The sequence below is a fragment of the Zea mays genome, chromosome 1, assembly GCF_902167145.1.
Source record: "Zea mays cultivar B73 chromosome 1, Zm-B73-REFERENCE-NAM-5.0, whole genome shotgun sequence".
NCBI classification, from domain to species: Eukaryota; Viridiplantae; Streptophyta; class Magnoliopsida; order Poales; family Poaceae; genus Zea; species Zea mays.
The window spans coordinates 27,818,313-27,836,967 of NC_050096.1; the positions used below are offsets into that span (position 1 = coordinate 27,818,313).

The window sequence follows — 18,655 nt, forward strand, 5'->3', positions numbered from 1 at the left end:
CTATTTCAAGTAAGAATTTAGATAATAATCGTGTCAACTAGCTTGTTTACTGTAGCTGACATTTTCTGTTTGTGATTACACAATAGATTTTTGCCTGTAGTTGGTGAATGTTGTTCGTCACATATAATCATGCGAGGCACATCAATTTGGTTTCCTAAATATTTTATTTCTTTCTTACAATTGAACCTGTATCTTGTCCTGCTTCCACTTGATGGTCAAAGTGTGCCTAAACTGGAAAAGCTCTACCTCAGTTGCCTGCCAACACTATATGTTCGACATCTCTGCCAGGTTGGTTCCATAATCTTGTTGTTGGCCTTGATAAATTTAGTTTACCAGATGAATAAACAAAGGTTGTGTGCCCCTGCATCTTTCCAGTTTGTTGCTCTCCAGTTGTCTCGGCAACCCAAAGAAGTCGAGATATATATCAGGAAAAGCAAAGATGCATGCTTGTCAGCCAATTACACCCGTAAATACGAGACAAAGCCAGAACAACCTAATGGTTTAGAGAGACTGTGGGAAGAGAAGTCTCTTTCGGATCTCTACCCTTCCCTCGCCACCCGTCAAGGAGATCTGGTATTCTCACTCTCCAAATGACTGCCCAAGCACTCCTATTTCTACCCTTCCCTCGCCACCCGTCAAGGAGATCTGGTATTCTCACTCTCCAAATGACTGCCCAAGCACTCCTATTTATTTCATCGTTTCTTCTTTTCTAAAGCTGCTGCATCGTTTTCTATTTTTTGACCAAGCAAAGCTTTTTTTACCTGCTAGAGGAACTAGGTGTGATCTCACTGACATGGGCTATGAAGAGACATTTCAGCTCTAAACATCTCCTTTTTCCCTTTATTTCGAAATATGTGAATGTGATAGATTCCTTTTATACATACATATATTCAATATTGACTAGCAGAATTTTGTGGGGGGGGGGGGGGGGGGGGGGGGGGGTGGTTATAATTTTTTGCAAATTCTTAGATCCTCGATTACTCATTCTTTGTAAATTCACATGATGATACTGTGGCAGGCGGCGGCGCAGGAGGAAGCAGGGGCGTCCGCTTCTACTGCTGGTGCGGAAGAGGAGGAGCGGCGAGGGTGATTCGGCTGCAATTCGTTGCGGCGCTCGTGCTCGGGGTGGCCGTGCTGCTGTCGGCGCTCTTCTGGCTCCCGCCCTTCGCGGGACAGGGTGGCGGCAAGGAGGGCTCGGATCCGGGCGATGAGTTTGGAGGTGAGCTCCTTCCCCCGCATTGCGAGATCTCGGTTCCATTCGTCCATGGTCGCCGTGCCGGTTCTATGCTCGATCTGCGTCTGCTTTGCGCTGGGGTTCGTTGGTGAACGCTCAGCTTCGGATCTGGATGTGCATGGTGAATAGTTGTGGTTTCGGGCTAGAAATTTGAATTACATTTGGCTGCGAGGAACCTTGTGGAGAGTGGAGACTGGAGACATTGCGTGTTGGGGCCGCAAGCTGGATCTTCTGGTGGAGCTCCGAGCTCTCTGTTGGTGCGCGGATGTAGTCGCATATGGCTCGTTTCTGCTTAGGCTGTTGGACAAGTGTCGGTGCTCTTTTTTATTCAGCCGAAACAAGTGAGTCGTTATGCGTTTGCATAAAGTAAAGTTCAAATCAACTGGAACGAATGGGTCTGTTTTGGCATGTGTTAGTGCTATTTTTGTAAACATAGTAGGTTTATACAGGCAACAAAGCTTTATGCTAAAACGGGGCTACTATTCTGCGCTGGTCTGTGGTATTAGGTAATAGCTGGAGTGTGGTCACAACTCACCAGCTATTTTGTGTGGCATATTAGATTCCCCGTTTCATCAAATTTGATGATGCCAGGGCCCAAGGATATCGATTCTGTGTGCCTAACTAGATTTAGTGTGGCCACCTAGCTTTCTGTTAGCATTCCTTGGTTAGCTCAGATAATCAGTACACAGGAATTTGCCCTATTGCCTATTCTTAAACCATATGAAATACAATCTTGCACGGGGCTGTTATGACCGGCGTGCAGTACAAAAGGAAACAGCAGGCCAGGGGGCATGCGGCAGGAGAAGGGGATCAAGGCTGGGACAGCCAGCAGTAATTCAGTAATCCTAGGATTTATTTCCTTTTGAGAGTTTCCTTTTATTTAGAGATAAGCTTCCTTTTATTCAGAGAGATTAGTTTCCTTTTATTAAGAGATAAGCTGCCTTCTATTGAGAGAGAGGCTAGTATAAATAGGAGATGTAAGACAGGAGGAAGGATCATCAAAGAAATTACCTAGCCGTCTTCCCTGTGGAAGCCGGAACCTGAGCTAGCCTGTTTTCCCACGCCGTGAACACGGCGTCCCGGCGTCCCTCTCGCCCAGTCCCCCGCCAACCTCCAGCAGTACACCAGTACAGCTTGAGGGAGGTCCCTGGTAGGAATAGGAATCCTATCAACCTGGTATCAGCTATGTCCAGCGATCCTCCATTCACCAGCCACCCACCGCCACCATCGCCTTCCACTGTTCCAGGGCCGTCCACCACCATCTCTCCACCAGTTTCCACCACACCTACGCCAATACTCACGCTGGAATCTGTGGCCACAGCGGTCCACGATCTGTCCCGGTCAATGGCAGCCATGCAGGATTTTCTCCTGCGATCCATGTACTCCCAGCCAGCCCCGTCACCTACCATACCCCCACCACAGCCGCCACTCTATGCCCTTCCTCATACCGGGGCGACAGCAACACAAGGAGTGCCCATACACATGCTATCCATGCCGGCGTCACCATCACCGATCCCATCATATGCGATGGCATCCATGGGCGCGCCGCAGTACACGATGACGACGTCCCCGACACCGCCGGGAGCGGCCGGCATGCCATTGCCAGCGATGTTTCACCCACCTTACGGCATCGGCGCCAATTTCGGAGGCGTCGACGGCCTTGGACCCTACGGCTCGGTCCAGGGTGGCCGGGGACAATTTGAGGGGGCCATGTCGCACGACACTGCGCCACCTCCGCAGGGACAGGGACCAGGCTTCGGTCCCCAGCCACCTCTCTTCTACAAACTCGATTTCCCGACATATGATGGCACCGTCGACCCGCTCAATTGGATCAACCAATGTGAGCAGTTCTTCCGAGGCCAACGTACCCCGGCCTCGGATCGGACCTGGTTGGCATCGTACCATCTCACTGGGGCCGCCCAGACGTGGTACTACGCCCTCGAGCAAGACGAAGGCATGCCAGCCTGGGGCCGTTTCCGCGAGCTCTGCACCCTACGTTTCGGGCCAGCAGTGCGCGGCACGAGGCTGTCGGAGCTCGCCCGGTTGCCGTTCATCTCTACGGTGCACGACTACGCCGAGCGTTTCAATGCGGTGTTGTGCCATGCACACAACCTCTCGGCATCCCAGAAGGCGGAGCTCTTTGTGGGAGGACTGCCCGACCACATACGGATCGACGTCGAGCTACGCGAACCCCAGAACCTGCAAACAGCCATGCACTTGGCACGGGCGTTCGAATGCCGTGCGGCTGGCCCAGGGGCGTTTCCTCCAGTACGTGGCGGGAGGAGCTCGTCGCGACCACCGCCGTCCGGTCCACCCCGACAACCGCACGGGCTACCTTCATCGGGTTCGACGCCATCAACGGGTTCCTCTACACCGACACGACAGTTCCGCCGGCTAACACCAGCGGAACAGATGGAACGTCGACGGCAAGGATTGTGTTACAATTGTGACGAACCCTATGTCCGTGGCCACGTCTGCCAGCGTCTCTTCTACCTGGAGTCGGCGGACTACGTCGACGACACGTTCACACCGGAGGATCACGCCGGGGCCTTCAACCACGGCGAGCCCGGACATCCCACGGTCCCAGGGGCGGACGCCATGCAGGACTCCGACCCTCCACCGACGGTATCCCTTCACGCTATTGCAGGGGTCCGGACCGAGCAGGCCATGCTCCTGCCGGTGATCATTCACGGCCATCGGGTGGTGGCGCTTCTCGACTCGGGATCGACGACCAACTTCATCAACGTCGACATCATGCACCGCCTCAAATTAGCCACTAAACCCCGCCCCACGCTTCGGGTGATGGTGGCTAACGGGGAACGCGTGTCGTGCCAGGGCGTAGCATGGAACGTGGAGATCGCCATCAACGCCGAAGCTTTCTGCGTCAACTGTTACGGCATCAACCTCGTCGAGTTTGATCTCATCCTGGGCGTAGAGTTCCTTAGCACACTGGGACCTATACTGTGGAATTTCAAGGACATGTGCATGTCTTTCACGCGGGCTTCCCGGTCCGTGCGGTGGACTGGCTTGTGCTCGCGCAGGGGCCAGGCACGCACACCGACCTCATGTGCCATACCGTCCACACCCGGTCAGCCACTCATGGATCGCCTGCTCCAGCAATTTGAGGTGGTGTTCACCGAACCGGCCGGGCTGCCTCCACCTCGGCCGTACGACCACCGCATCCATCTTCTTCCAGGCACTCCTCCAGTCGCGGTTCGCCCCTACAGATACCCCCAGCTCCAGAAGGACGAACTGGAACGCCAGTGTGCAACCATGCTTGCCCAAGGCATCATTCGGCCAAGCACCTCGCCGTTCTCTGCTCCGGTGCTCTTGGTCCGGAAACATGACAACTCATGGCGCTTCTGCATCGACTTCCGAGCCCTCAACGCCAAGACATCTAAGGATAAGTTTCCCATTCCTGTCGTTGAGGAATTGCTCGATGAACTGCATGGAGCTCGCTACTTCACTAAGCTCGACCTCCGGTCGGGCTACCACCAGGTGCGAATGCACCCGGATGACATCGCCAAGACTGCTTTTCGCACACATCAGGGTCACTATGAATTCTTGGTGATGCCTTTTGGCCTCTCCAACGCCCCAGCGACCTTCCAGGCACTAATGAATGATGTGCTACGGCCCTATCTCCGCAGGTTCGTCCTGGTATTCTTTGACGATATACTAATCTACAGTGCCACATGGGCCGAACACCTGCAGCACTTGGGCGTGGTCCTCAATGCCCTCCGAGCACACCATCTACATGTCAAGCGCTCCAAATGTTCATTTGGGGAAAAATCCGTGGCGTACCTCGGCCATGTGATCTCCGCGGAGGGGGTAGCCATGGACACGGCTAAGGTGGTAGCCGTCTCCACATGGCCGACGCCGAGCTTAGCCAGGGGCCTACGCGGCTTCCTGGGCCTTGCGGGCTACTACCGCAAATTCATCCGCGACTTCGGCACGATTGCAGCACCACTCACGCGTCTCCTGCGCCGAGACGCGTTCACGTGGGATGAGGAGGCAACAGCAGCATTCCAAGCACTCAAGACCGCCCTCACCTCCGGACCCGTGCTCCAAATGCCGGACTTCGACAAGTGCTTCACAGTCGACTGTGATGCCTCTGGTGTGGGGTTCGGCGCCGTACTTCACCAAGGCGCGGGACCTCTCGCTTTCTTCAGCAGACCATTTGCACCACGCCACATGAAACTCGCCGCGTATGAACGCGAGTTGATTGGGTTGGTTCAAGCAGTGCGCCATTGGCGACCGTATCTTTGGGGTCGCTATTTTCGGGTACGTACGGACCACTACAGTCTCAAGTTTCTACTCGATCAACGGTTGTCCACTGTGCCACAGCATCAATGGCTCAACAAACTCTTCGGTTTCGACTTCGACGTGGAGTACCGCCCGGGCCACCTCAATACTGTGGCGGACGCACTGTCTCGCCGTGATGAGGTGTCCCCATCTTCGGCACTAAGTTCGGAGGGGGCCGCCTCGATCCATGCCCTCTCCGGGCCTTCCTTCGCCCTACTGGAAGAGATCCGGAACGCGACCAGCACCACCGACGCCGCGCAGCATCTTTTCCAGCGCCTGCAGGAGGGCACCCTTGAAGCGCCTTGGCGTCTGGAGGATGGCCTCTTCCTCCACGGATCTCGCATCTTCGTGCCCGACCATGGGGACCTGCGCCGCCAGGTGCTCACTTTGGCGCACTCAGCAGGCCATGAGGGTGTTCAGAAAACACTCCACCGCCTTCGTGCCGAGTTCTACATCCCCAGCGATCGCGCCTTGGTACAAGAATGGGTACGTACATGCAAAACGTGCCAGAAAAACAAGACCGAGACTCTGCACCCAGACGGCCTTCTACAACCGCTCGACGTGCCGTCCCAAATATGGGCCGACATTTCGATGGACTTCATCGAGGGGCTTCCCAAGGTGGGCGGCAAGGCTGTCATCCTCACGGTGGTCGATCGATTCTCCAAATACGCGCACTTTATTGCGCTGGGGCATCCTTACACAGCGTCGTCCGTCGCTCGCGCCTTCTTCGACGGCGTCATCCGGTTACATGGGTTTCCCTCCTCCATCGTCAGCGACAGGGATCCCGTGTTCACCGGCCATGTGTGGCGCGATCTCTTCAAGTTAGCCGGTGTCAAGCTGCGCTTAAGCACGGCTTTCCACCCTCAGACGGATGGCCAATCCGAGGTGGTAAACAAGGTGATAGCCATGTATCTTCGATGTGTGACAGGTGACCGACCGCGCGCTTGGGTGGAATGGTTGCCGTGGGCGGAATATTGCTACAACACATCATTTCACACAGCGTTGCGGGCAACCCCCTTTGAGGTGGTCTACGGTCGACCCCCTCCGGCCCTCTTGCCTTACAAGCCAGGGACCACACGGACAGAGACAGCGGATGCTCTCCTTCGCAGCCGCGATGAGGTCCTGGCAGAAGTCCGTCAACGTCTTGTTCAAGCACAACAGATCTCCAAGAAGTATTACGATGCCACACATCGGGAGATGGAGTTCAAGACCGGTGATTGGGTTTGGTTGCGATTGCTACATCGCACCACCAAGTCCTTGGATCCTCATGCCAAGGGCAAATTGGGTCCGCGCTATGCAGGACCTTTCCAGGTGCTGGAGCGTATCGGCAGCGTGGCGTATCGTCTACAGCTGCCGGAGGGTGCTCGTATCCACGACGTCTTCCACGTGGGCCTCCTGAAAGCCCACAAAGGAGATCCGCCTGCCATGCCGACGCCACTACCACCAATCCAGGATGGGCGACTGCTGCCAGTACCAGTGACAGCCCTCAAAGCACAGCTGCGCCGTGACATCTGGTATATTCTTATTCAGTGGCAAGGGATGACGCGCGAGGAAGCAACATGGGAACTACTGGCTGAATTCAAAGACCTCTACCCTGACTTCCAGCTCGAGGACGAGCTGTTTTCGCAGGCAGGGAGAGATGTTATGACCGGCATGCAGTACAAAAGGAAACAGCAGGCCAGGGGGCATGCGGCAGGAGAAGGGGATCAAGGCTGGGACAGCCAGCAGTAATTCAGTAATCCTAGGATCTATTTCCTTTTGAGAGTTTCCTTTTATTTAGAGATAAGCTTCCTTTTATTCAGAGAGATTAGTTTCCTTTTATTAAGAGATAAGCTGCCTTCTATTGAGAGAGAGGCTAGTATAAATAGGAGATGTAAGACAGGAGGAAGGATCATCAAAGAAATTACCTAGCCGTCTTCCCTGTGGAAGCCGGAACCTGAGCTAGCCTGTTTTCCCACGCCGTGAACACGGCGTCCCGGCGTCCCTCTCGCCCAGTCCCCCGCCAACCTCCAGCAGTACACCAGTACAGCTTGAGGGAGGTCCCTGGTAGGAATAGGAATCCTATCAGGGGCACATAGCAACGAGCATTCCATTATAACCTATCTTTACTAATTAACCTTTTTTGCAGCTGCTATAGCGGCAAGCTTTAGGCTACACAAGACAGTTCCTGAGCTAAGTGGAAATAAATCCTAGCTCGTATTGGATATCTGAGGAAGTTGGCATTCCTAATTCCACGGTAGGCCCTCTGATTGCCTTGATCTACACATTGCTTGATATTTGTATCCAGTTGCCCTAAAGTGATGCTCAAAGTTCTATACAGGTGGTTGTGAATAAGCTACATCCATTAGATGGATCAAACTGGACAAACATCATCTTCAGCATTGTCCCTTTCCCAGAGAACGCAACTATATCATCAACATGGTTGAGCATTCTTAGATCAAAGTTCATGTCCTTGGTTGTACAGCAGTCAACAATCCACTTGACTAAGCCTCTATTCGATAATTCATCATACTTTGAAGTAATTAAATTCCCAGGAGGAATAACAATTATCCCTCCACAAACTGCTTTTCTTCTTCAGAAGCCTCATGCGACATTTAATTTTACTCTGAACTATCCGATCTACAAATTACAAGACAGGACTAATGAGTTAAAGGATCAAATGGAGGCAGCACTACTACTCAATCCATATGAGGTTAGTTGTACCTTCTGGCCTTGTTTCTTTGTGTTTGTCTGTTCAATTTTATAGCTTCAAAGGAGGAAACATATGTACATGTAAGATTTGTTCATTTGATCTCCAGCTGTTTGCGTGTCCGGCTGCATTGTCGAGGAGTTACAGATGGACCAGTCCATGCAGCTGTACCTCTTGCGTTCGCCGCCGGAAAAAATTGATGGCAGATCAAATTCCAGAATGGTAAGGGTACTGTTCACATTTGTGCAAGATTTTGTTTACAGTGAACCAATCTATATTATTGTAAAGTTATGGTTTCTCTGAATAGCAACAAATTCCAAATCATTCGGTGGCTTACGTTCTTTTCAAATTGATAACGTGGTGATGAAAGATCGGGTCATGCTGACTTGTAGTTCAATATGGCCAGCAGCTCCAGCAGGGTGAGAAAGATCGTCATCAGGTTCTAAAGGATTTCTCAAAGTTGCTTGATGATCAGGTAATGCAATTAAATAGAAATATGTGCAAAGTCATTAGTTCAAACTCCTTGATCTGCTTTGACTTGCAGACTTTAGCTTCTCTCTAGATATTTAACTTGCTGATTGTAGCATCAACATGGTGATCAAGACGGTGCTACTGATCTAAATGCAGTGCTAGATGATGTCCTTTGCTTTGAGCTTTTAGCTATTGCTTGGGCCCTTAACACTTCTAGAGTTAATTTTAATAGTTGGTCGTATTCATTGTGATGTATAAAAAACAAGTGCTATATCACCTCACCAAATTTCATTCTAGCACCACCAAAAACTATCTATATATTTTGGAGTAGCACTAAGCTAATATTGGTTGCTTAGTTTGTTGTTAATTACTTAATTTAGTTTTTCATTTTGTGCTTGTATGTCTTGCTTGTTTGCAGGAGTTTAATAGTAAGTATTATCATCCAAGCAACGCTAGGATCTGGTTCTATGGTGATGATGACCCAAAAGAGCACACATTCTAAGTGGTAAGATGCAAATCTAAAGCAAATACTGATTGTATTCACATGGCTGCTGTTTTTTAACAACATTTTTCATGATCCTCCAAGTTTCCTGTTCCTTATCCCTCTTAAATGTCTATCTTTTTCCCCTTCTCTAGAATACCTTGATCAATTTGAAGATAGCCCTGCTCCTAAATGTTCGGCAGTGGTGTGCATGAAGGATTTGAGCTCCCCGTGCTCTGCTCGCCCGCCAGTCGACATCCCAGTCTTGTGCTGCAGATCGGTGTGCCCGTGCCTGATAGTGGCTAGCAGCTCTATTCTTAATTACTTTGTTTTTCCTTTTCTGATCGAACGTTTAGATTTAGATGAATATGGTTTTCACATCTTCAAAATACACATTACGGGATTTGGTGTGGGCGGTCTGCAGAGTACAGAGAGATGTGAAACATGGGCATCCTAAACACCTTTCAAAAGAATTGAAGAATTGCATGTTGAAAAATCTTGCCAAACTTCAGTGTTATAACCTCATAGGGTATAGTATATACTTGTAAGGAGGAAAGGCTTGACAAATTGAGGTTAAATTTAGACATAATGAAATGTGGCTTAACTATATTAACAATTTAGAGATCACGTATCTAATTTTGTGCCTTAGTGTGCTACACTATTTTAAATTTGTTTATGGATGGAATGAACAATCTGATAAATTTACCCTGATATAGCTGATTATTTGATTTAATATGTAGGCACTGTGATACTGTCCATACTATAGTAATGAGTTGTGTTATGTAATGCTAATACTTAACATAACTACCTCACATGCCTGATCTATTAATATGTCCATTATATATGTTTGGTTTTTCTTTGCTTTGTCCACGTTCAGTTTTTTTTAAAAAAATCTCCTGAAATGAGACAATTAGTGTGGACATAGGATTGTATTTTGTTGGTTCTTGTTCTGATCTCCAGATATATTCTTGAACCATCTTTCCCCTCTTGTTAATAATTTCTATTTAGAATCATTAATCTAGGACACCTATAGCATTATCAAGTTACTCCTTGTGCTGACGACTTTCTGTATTCTGATTTTTGCATGCTTAATGATATTGGTGTTACTCTAATGACTACAGAAAATGGCATCGGATTTCTTGGGTACTTCTAGATTTGGGTTGATGCGACTTGGTTTGTCTGTACAGTTTTGATCTAGCAGGTTGTTTTTGATGATAGAGTTGTCTGACGCCAAGGGTGTGAAGCAGAATTTAAAGCCTAAAGGCCATTTCAACTTGTCAGCTAAGGGCTCAGATGACTCGCCCTGCGAGTTTGATCTTGAGTTGTTTGATGTTGTCTATTTAATACATGTTGAATTAGCGTTTTAGATTTTGATTGTATTGGCCTTCCTATTTGCAGGAGAGCAAAGCAGTTGTTGTCCTAAGAACCATATGCTACCAGAACAAGAAAGATGAGAGCGGTTGGTGGCCAAGGCTCCTGAAAAAGGACCTGTGTTCTTGAAGGTTGACTGGACAAATGGTAGGATGAGGATGACGAAGATGTTGGATGTTAGTATTTCACTTTTGGTTGATTATGTTTTTTCTTATGCGCCTGACAAATCTAGATATGCAACCAGACATGCTTTATTCTTGTTCCTGTTTTGTTTTCCTTATGTATTAATTACTTCACTTGTAATGCACATGATGTTTTCCTTATGTATTAATTTCTTAACTTGTAATGCACATGATGTTTTCCTTATGTATTAATTCCTTAACTTTTAAAGCACATGATGAAGGCTGGTTGTCGGGTAAGTTCTCTTAAATTTTGGTAAGCTTACGTACTTTTGCTATGGATTTTTTGAACCAATTACAAGGTAATTCATTTAAAAATCGTAGTAACACACGTATACCTAAATATCATATATAAAAGTCTGCATGGTACTGATGGTTGCAATGTAGTGGTGAAATAACTAGATTAAAATAACAAAATTTCTATAACGAACCTAGTACCGTGGTATTATGTGTTTTCGTTGGAACGCACGGGCATTCACCTAGTAATATTACTAAGTGTGATAAAATATTTGATGAGTTGCTTAAACATGGTAATATTAAATTATCACATATAATTCCTCCGGTTGAAGAATTAAAAGGGCGTATATATTGTAAATGACATGGCTCCTTTCTTCATAACACCAATGATTGTGTTGTCTTTCGTCGACAAATACAATCGGCTATAAACGAAGGCCGGTTGAGGTTTCAAAAGGTGGTGAGGATTGACAGGCCACTTGCCCCTGCCACCACATTAGAGCCGACAAGCAAAAAAGTCATAGTTCGGCCCTGTGCGGCCGATAAAAGCAAAGATAAAAATATCGTCATTGGTGATCCCCGCACACCAAATATGTCACGTAGAATGGTTAATCGGAAAAACTCCGGACAAAAGAAAGACTGGAGGCACCACGGGGCAAGCACGATCGGACACCCGATCACGGTCACCTGTCCTGCGTACGTCGTACGATCTGGGTACTAAGGCCGAACAGTCCGAGACAGGAGCGGACGGTCCGGCTATAATGGTCGGACGGTCCGCAGACAGTCAGAAGCAGCAACCTCAGACCACCGGACCACAAGGTTCCAAAACAAGTGTTAGGAAACAAAATACTACTAAGACGTCTAGACGACTCAGTAGAGTCGGCCCTACTTTTGGTCAGTTGCTTGCCAAAGATACGAAGAAGGCCGTTCCATACAACCGACCAATAAAGCAGACGAAGTCAAAAGGGCGATCTGTGCAAAAGCAAAAGCCGACTAAACGGACCCAAAAGGTAGCACAACCAAGATCGCCTTGTCATCCTCCTTCGGGGATAGCATGGTGAGTCCCGTTCTATCCATCGCCGATGTGTTGTCCTGCTCATGTGTGGGGTGGTACGGCGATGAATTCGTATTACTAGTCCAATCCGTTTGCTTATTTGGGCTGGGGGGCACCACAAGTTTTTGCCTATTGACAGGTTGATCAGGTAGACATGGCCGAAGAGGGTGCGATCTAAAACGGTCTCTGTGCATTAAAGTTCCATCAAGTATTTATATTATCTGATCGCAAGAGCCGATGACTTGCATCGAGCTGAGTCCTTACTTCGGGAACAAAAGCTCATGAGGTCAATTGTTTCTGAAGTTTTCGCTGATGCTTTTGGTTCGCCAAGCTCCACCAAAAGGCAGGGGGGCATATGTTGGACATCAAAATGAGCGGACGGTCCGGCCCTTAGGCCCAGACGGTCCGCGTGTCCCGAGATAAGATTAACTCGTATGTTTATCCTTATCTCGTGCGTGGTTATCCATCTAATCATATGGGAGTTTGTTGGCTATCTCTTAGGAAAAGGTCCAGACCTCCTCCCCTATAAATATAAAGGGGTACGACCGATTGAGAACCCCCGAACACATTCCAATCAAACCAATTACCTTATTTACTTTTCCTGCCCTAGGAGTAGATGTAGCATAGTTCTAGTTGTAGCCTTCCGCATATCCACCTCCACCCCTATTCGACTCTACGTCGTCTAGATCCGTCTTGGGTGGCCTGCCGATCCCAAGACGACCCTAGGATCTCACCCCTCCCGAGGGGTAAGATCTAGTTGTCCACTCGAGACCTCTTCCTCGAATTGATCTCTTAATTCCTAGGCGACTTCATGTCGTCTGGGGACGCCCCAGGTGACCTGTCGACTCGGAGCACCTTAAGATCTTTTCTCCTAGGGGATGAGATTTAGATTCCAGCAAGGAGGAGGAAGACGACCCTGTCGCCAGGTCGCGGACCGTTCGGCCCAGAGTTGCGGACCGTCCGGTGTGACGCAGGGAAGACACCGCTCCTGCGCCTAGGTCGCGGACCGTCCGCGTCGCCGCGGAGGACACTATCAGGCAACCCGGCGACTTGTCGCAGGCCGCCACCACTGTTCACCTCGTGGAGCCGAACCCAAGGTATTGCTCATCACGAGAAGGTCATAGGGTTCGTTGCTATTTGGTCCCAAATAGGTGGTGACCATCATAGAGGTGTTGCCCCACATTTAGGATAACCACTTTATTTGACCCTACATCATCTAAAGGTGCCAATTACCGCCAAGCGGTTCATTATAGTGTTTGGTGACCAAAAAGGCACCAACAAGAATGAATCAGAATAATAGATTGTCTCAACTAAACCATGCTAATAATAGATTGTCTCAATTAAACCATTAGCATGGACAAGATGAGGAGAAATTCTGACCTTGGCGATAGAAGCAGCAGGCTCTGTCGCACCTGTCGCCTTAGCGTGCGAGGCCAGCGGCAACTTTCTACAGCAGAACTACGTTTCTTCGCACAATAGGAAAACGAAGAATTGAGGTGTCTTGGTCTACGTAACAAGATAATATTCAGATCCTAAAGTTTGCAAGCTACTAAATCCCGACGACCAGTAGCGATAAGGCATATGCATGATCTGAGCATGTTCTCGAACATTCGCATAATCGCATGGCACTGCGGAAGCTATCCGCGGTCGCGTAGGCGCTCAGCATGGCTCTCCAAGCGACGTCGTTCATGTGAGACATTCTGTCGAACAGAGCGCGTGCCTGATCCATGTGCTCGGCGTTGGCGCAGGCCGTGAGGAGCGATGTTAAGGACGACACGTCGACCGTACAGTAGACAACAGCGCCACCCAAAAGGGAACAGGCGGGCATTGAGATCCAATGTCACGGATGCGCTGTTAACGTCCTCCGTCACGCTCGCCGTCATCGCTATCGACGACCGCGAACAAGCGCATGGCGCGACGCAGTCTGTTCATGCTGTTGTGTACTTCATGGCGGCGCAGTTGGAGAAGCACGCAGCCATGAGGCTAGAAGAGCATGCGGCAACCAGGGACGAAGACGAGCGGGAGCGAGAGTGCGCGTTCCGAAAAGCACGCGGTGCTGCGCAGCGTGTCTGCGTGGGTCCACGGCGGCGCAGTTGGAGAAGCACGCGCCCACGAGGCTGTAAGACCAGCTCCAACAAGGAGCTCTAAAGGGTCCTGTACCCTAAATTTAGAGGATGAGGACATGCTCTATTCTCTCCAGCAGCGTCCTCTAAACGGTCATCTAAATTTAAAGGATGTGTTGGATCCTCTATATATAGAGTTTCTTTACACTGTTCTCTATCCATTTTAATACTTTAAACAACCGGTTTAGTAAAACTAAAATATGTACAATACATTTGAGAGTATGACAAATATGTATGTATAAAAATAAAAAATAAAAATATCTTTAATATAAATATTTGCATATAGAGGACGTGATTTAGAGGACGTTGTTGGATAAGAAGTAGATATAGGGGATAAAATCTTTTAGAGAAGACTGTAAATGACTGATATAGAGGATGTTGGGACGAGGACGAGTGGGACCGCACATTCAAAGAAGCGCGCGGCGCTGTGCAGCGCGTGCGGGCATGAACGCAGCGGTCGAAGAATTCTTCTGTTCATTTTTTATGCGGGATGTCGATGTTTCCAGTAGCATACGTGGCTAGGTTGAGAAAGGTGGCTTTTTTATATCGATGTTTCCAGTAGCACACGTGGCAGCATCGAGCGGACGAAGGTGGCCGACGAAGCGGACGAAGGTGGCCGTTACCGTCGGCCACTGATATTTGATCATAACGGTGAAGGTTAAAAAGAGTGACGTGGATGGTGTGAATGCTCTTCCTTGCTCCCGCGCTTAATATATAGAAATAGAAATGGGCAAAACTGCCTTCTTGGTCTTCAAATGTGAAATCTGGGTTTCTTTCTTTACCGAATTTCACGCTCCCTAGTTATCCTAAATATCAGTAACCAATAATAAGACGTCAATAGGCATTATTCTCTGTGAACAATAGCATTGTTTGACAATATTTGCTAACTGTACCCCTTATATACAATGGCGAAGCTAAAGTAAACCATAGGAGGATGTATATTCATTGAGGGTGTATAATAATAACTTGTGAATGGTGCATATATGATGCATAGTAATAACTTGTGGATGGCGCATATATATAGTGAAAATTTGATTTAAATCACTAATTTTACGATTTTTTGTGGGCGCAAATACATCAACCTACTCCGCTCCTGCTTGTATATATACAACAAGAGAAAGATGCTTGGACGTGTCATCCATTTTATGCAACAGTCGCAGAGTTAACCGAGGAACTGTTCCGTTTTTTATTTTAGATAAAATCGAACGGCTCCAAAATTGAAATATTGCTTCAATATATTATATCTCTAGGCTCTTAAAAAACGATCGAACCTACGTTTAGCTCCCTCTTCTATTTTGCTTCATTATAGAAACAAACTTAGAACGGAGTCGTTCGTTCTATACTTCTATTTGAAGGTTTTATTTAGAGGTAATAATATGCAAGATAGGTTGAATTAAGATTAAACTCTATTTCTATTTATTTTTAAAGTGAAATTATTTAACAGGTTAAACAAATTAGAAAAATGTTTAGATCGTGATGTATTATTATCTCTATTTATACTTCACTACAGAACCAAAATAAGGTTACTCGTTCTGAATACCAAACATAGAATGGAACCATTTTATTCTTAAAATCTGGAAACCAGACACTACCCTACACCAAGGCAACACACGACATTTGATTGATGACAAGTGAACCAGAACCACCACGGGGATTCACATCATCTGTTACTATAGTTGTCAGAATAGGGTTGTAAATATATTCTATCTAAAACGCTCGATTCCAATAAATAATAATGTATCAAAAAACTGTTTTCTGTTGATTTTACTTAAATATGCATAATTTCATTTGTAGAGTTTGAAACATCGCACGTACTGTTTTTCACTAGTTTTTTTTTCACTAGTTCGTCAGGCTACCTGGCAGCCAAATGGAAAAAAGTAGTCTTGTAGCACACTAAAAACTGTACTACCATGGATGTACCATTAACTAAACCACAAAAAAACATTTAACATTTGCTTCGTATCATCAAAAGATTACAATTATGATGTGTTTAGTTCAAATATTTGTAACGTATTGGGTAAATGATAAATCATATTTGTTTAAGTCCAACCGTATTCAGATATCATACTAGAAACTGATACATGTTTATTCAAACTTATTGCCGCTAATATTCAAGTGCGAGTTATTACTGTCATTTACGTTACATTTCGTGAACTAAACAACAACTATAATTACCATTTAGTCGACTTCCATTACAAAAGAAAGCAACTTGTAATAAAAATGAAGGGAGTAGATATAAGTATATTTGAGTTGTTCTTTGGATCGTTCCAATTGAATCAGCTCTAATTAAAGGGATGTTTAGTTTCTATAGACTAATTTTTAGTCTCTATATTTTATTCTGTTTTAGTTTTAAATTTTTTTTGAGAGAACAGGAGGGGGGCTACTGAAAATTTTATTTAAATAAAAAAAAGAAAACAAAGTTTAGAACAAAGAAGACAAGTTACAGGAGGTTAGAGAGAGATTCTACTGCTATTGCTATTCTATTGCCATTGCTGAAGCTATGCTGTGATGGCTGAATCGAATCTACCCCGAGCTCTGTGAATGACCAGGAGTAGCTCATTTGTAAACTCACGCTTGCATTGGTGCACTGTTGGATATTTGTTTTGAAAAAGCCAAGCATTACGACACTTCTAAATGCTCCAGGTCATGAGAATAATAATCTCCATAGAGAATGGGACATTGAGTTGCTGTTTTAGATTTGTCGCAGCCACCTCTGGACTAGCAATTCTAGGGGGAATCAAACCGATTGAATTCCAGCAGGCCTTCGCGAAGTTGCACCCGAGGAAGAGATGATAAAGGGTTTCCTCCTTCTGCCAGATGCAGTTCTCGCAGGTGTAAGACTCAAGAGTCATGTTCTTCCTCTTTAGCATATTCCTTGTGTTGAGCCTGTTTTTTAGCCATAGCCAAAAAAAGACCTTATGTTTAGGTTGACATTTGTTTTTCCACAGCAATCTGTAAATCTGATGAACTTGAGTCTGACCCATCAAATGCCTGTAAGTTCTTTTTGTAGAGAAAATTTCAGATCCTCAAATGAGCTTTCAAGTGTCTTTTGCGTTGGTCACCGTAATTTGTCCCCAAGCCTCGTTTAAATCAAGATACTGTTCGTAGGTTTGTACAGACAGAGGAAGATGAAAAATCTCAAGGAGAAGAGCTTTTTGTTTTAGTTTTAAAATTACGAAATATAGAAACTAAAACTATATTTTAATTTTCGTATTTGATAATTTAGAGACTAAAATATAATAGAACGAGAGAAAAAATAGTCCCTAGAAATTAGAAACCAAACACTGCCTAAATCAACTCAGGATAGTTCATCTAAGTAATCAATAGCGTGAAATCATTAGTTGTTTGGTCGGTATATCTTTTGTTTACACTCAACGGGGAGAGAGGATCCCCACCTGGAATCCGTTGCAGATGGTCGTGGAGACGACAAATTATATTGGAGTGGTACATCTTAATGCATAGAGAAGAATTGCACGGAGGTAAGGGGAGCAGAAGGGGAGAGAGAGAGAGAGAGAGAGAGAGAGAGAGAGAGAGAGAGAGAGAGAGAGAGAGAGAGAGAGAGAGAGAGAGAGAGAGAGAGAGAGAGAGAGAGAGAGAGAGAGAGAGAGAGAGAGAGAGAGAGAGAGAGAGAGAGAGAGAGAGAGAGAGAGAGAGAGAGAGAGAGAGAGAGAGAGAGAGAGAGAGAGAGAGAGAGAGAGAGAGAGAGAGAGAGAGAGAGAGAGAGAGAGAGAGAGAGAGAGAGAGAGAGAGAGAGAGAGAGAGAGAGAGAGAGAGAGAGAGAGAGAGAGAGAGAGAGAGAGAGAGAGAGAGAGAGAGAGAGAGAGAGAGAGAGAGAGAGAGAGAGAGAGAGAGAGAGAGAGAGAGAGAGAGAGAGAGAGAGAGAGAGAGAGAGAGAGAGAGAGAGAGAGAGAGAGAGAGAGAGAGAGAATGGAGCCACATGGGGCTTAGTGCAATACACCAGAGATCTACAAGAGAGAGTGTTTGCTTGCTGAGGGAGGCGGTGTGCCCATAAGCGGGTGTTGGCTCTGCAGACGGTCATAGTGCATTGGAGTGATATGTGCTGGTCCTCCCTGAAGATCTTGATGTTCCTTCTCTTCCGAAGGTGTCAGTAGCATAGAAGGATGAGAGTGTGTTGAAATTTTGTTCATGCAGATTTGGAGGACAAGGTAGACGATGAAGCATTTTGCAGTCAGCTTCCTCCATAATCTAGATGCCGAGCGCTGTGAATGTCATAGCGAAGTCACAGCGGCTGAAGAGGATGAGTGTGGTTGTTTCCGGTGCGGCGTAGTGGGTCTCGCAGGTATCATCTTCCCCAATGCCTTTTTTTAGGTTCACTCTAGTCTGAAGCTTGTCTTTTGATGCTAGACAAGCAAAAACTGCACTATACGAGTGCCTGGTTCTTCCAAATGGAAGTGGAGAGAGGGGAATACTCCTGATTTTGGTTCTTTAGCAAACTGTGGAGAAGGTCAGAGCAAGGGTGGACCCAAGGGGTGTTTTAGATAGGCCTCCGACTATCC

The 18,655-nt window shown here is 47.0% G+C and overlaps 1 long non-coding RNA gene across 7 annotated transcripts; it reads left to right on the forward strand.

Annotated features, from left to right (window-relative positions):
- Positions 1–192: 192 nt before the first annotated feature.
- On the forward strand, positions 193–10,914 carry LOC103644518 (uncharacterized). 7 transcript variants are annotated; one of them, XR_004853047.1, is made up of 9 exons: positions 193–288; positions 376–648; positions 1,019–1,219; positions 7,665–7,772; positions 7,857–8,228; positions 8,335–8,447; positions 8,635–8,700; positions 9,115–9,201; positions 9,333–10,914. It is a non-coding gene; the product is annotated as an uncharacterized lncRNA (long non-coding RNA). The 7 variants fall into 7 exon arrangements; XR_004853052.1 differs by lacking the exon at positions 193–288 and having other exon boundaries at positions 319–648; positions 8,314–8,447; XR_004853048.1 differs by lacking the exon at positions 193–288 and having other exon boundaries at positions 319–648; positions 8,533–8,700.
- The last annotated feature ends 7,741 nt before the right edge of the window (positions 10,915–18,655 follow it).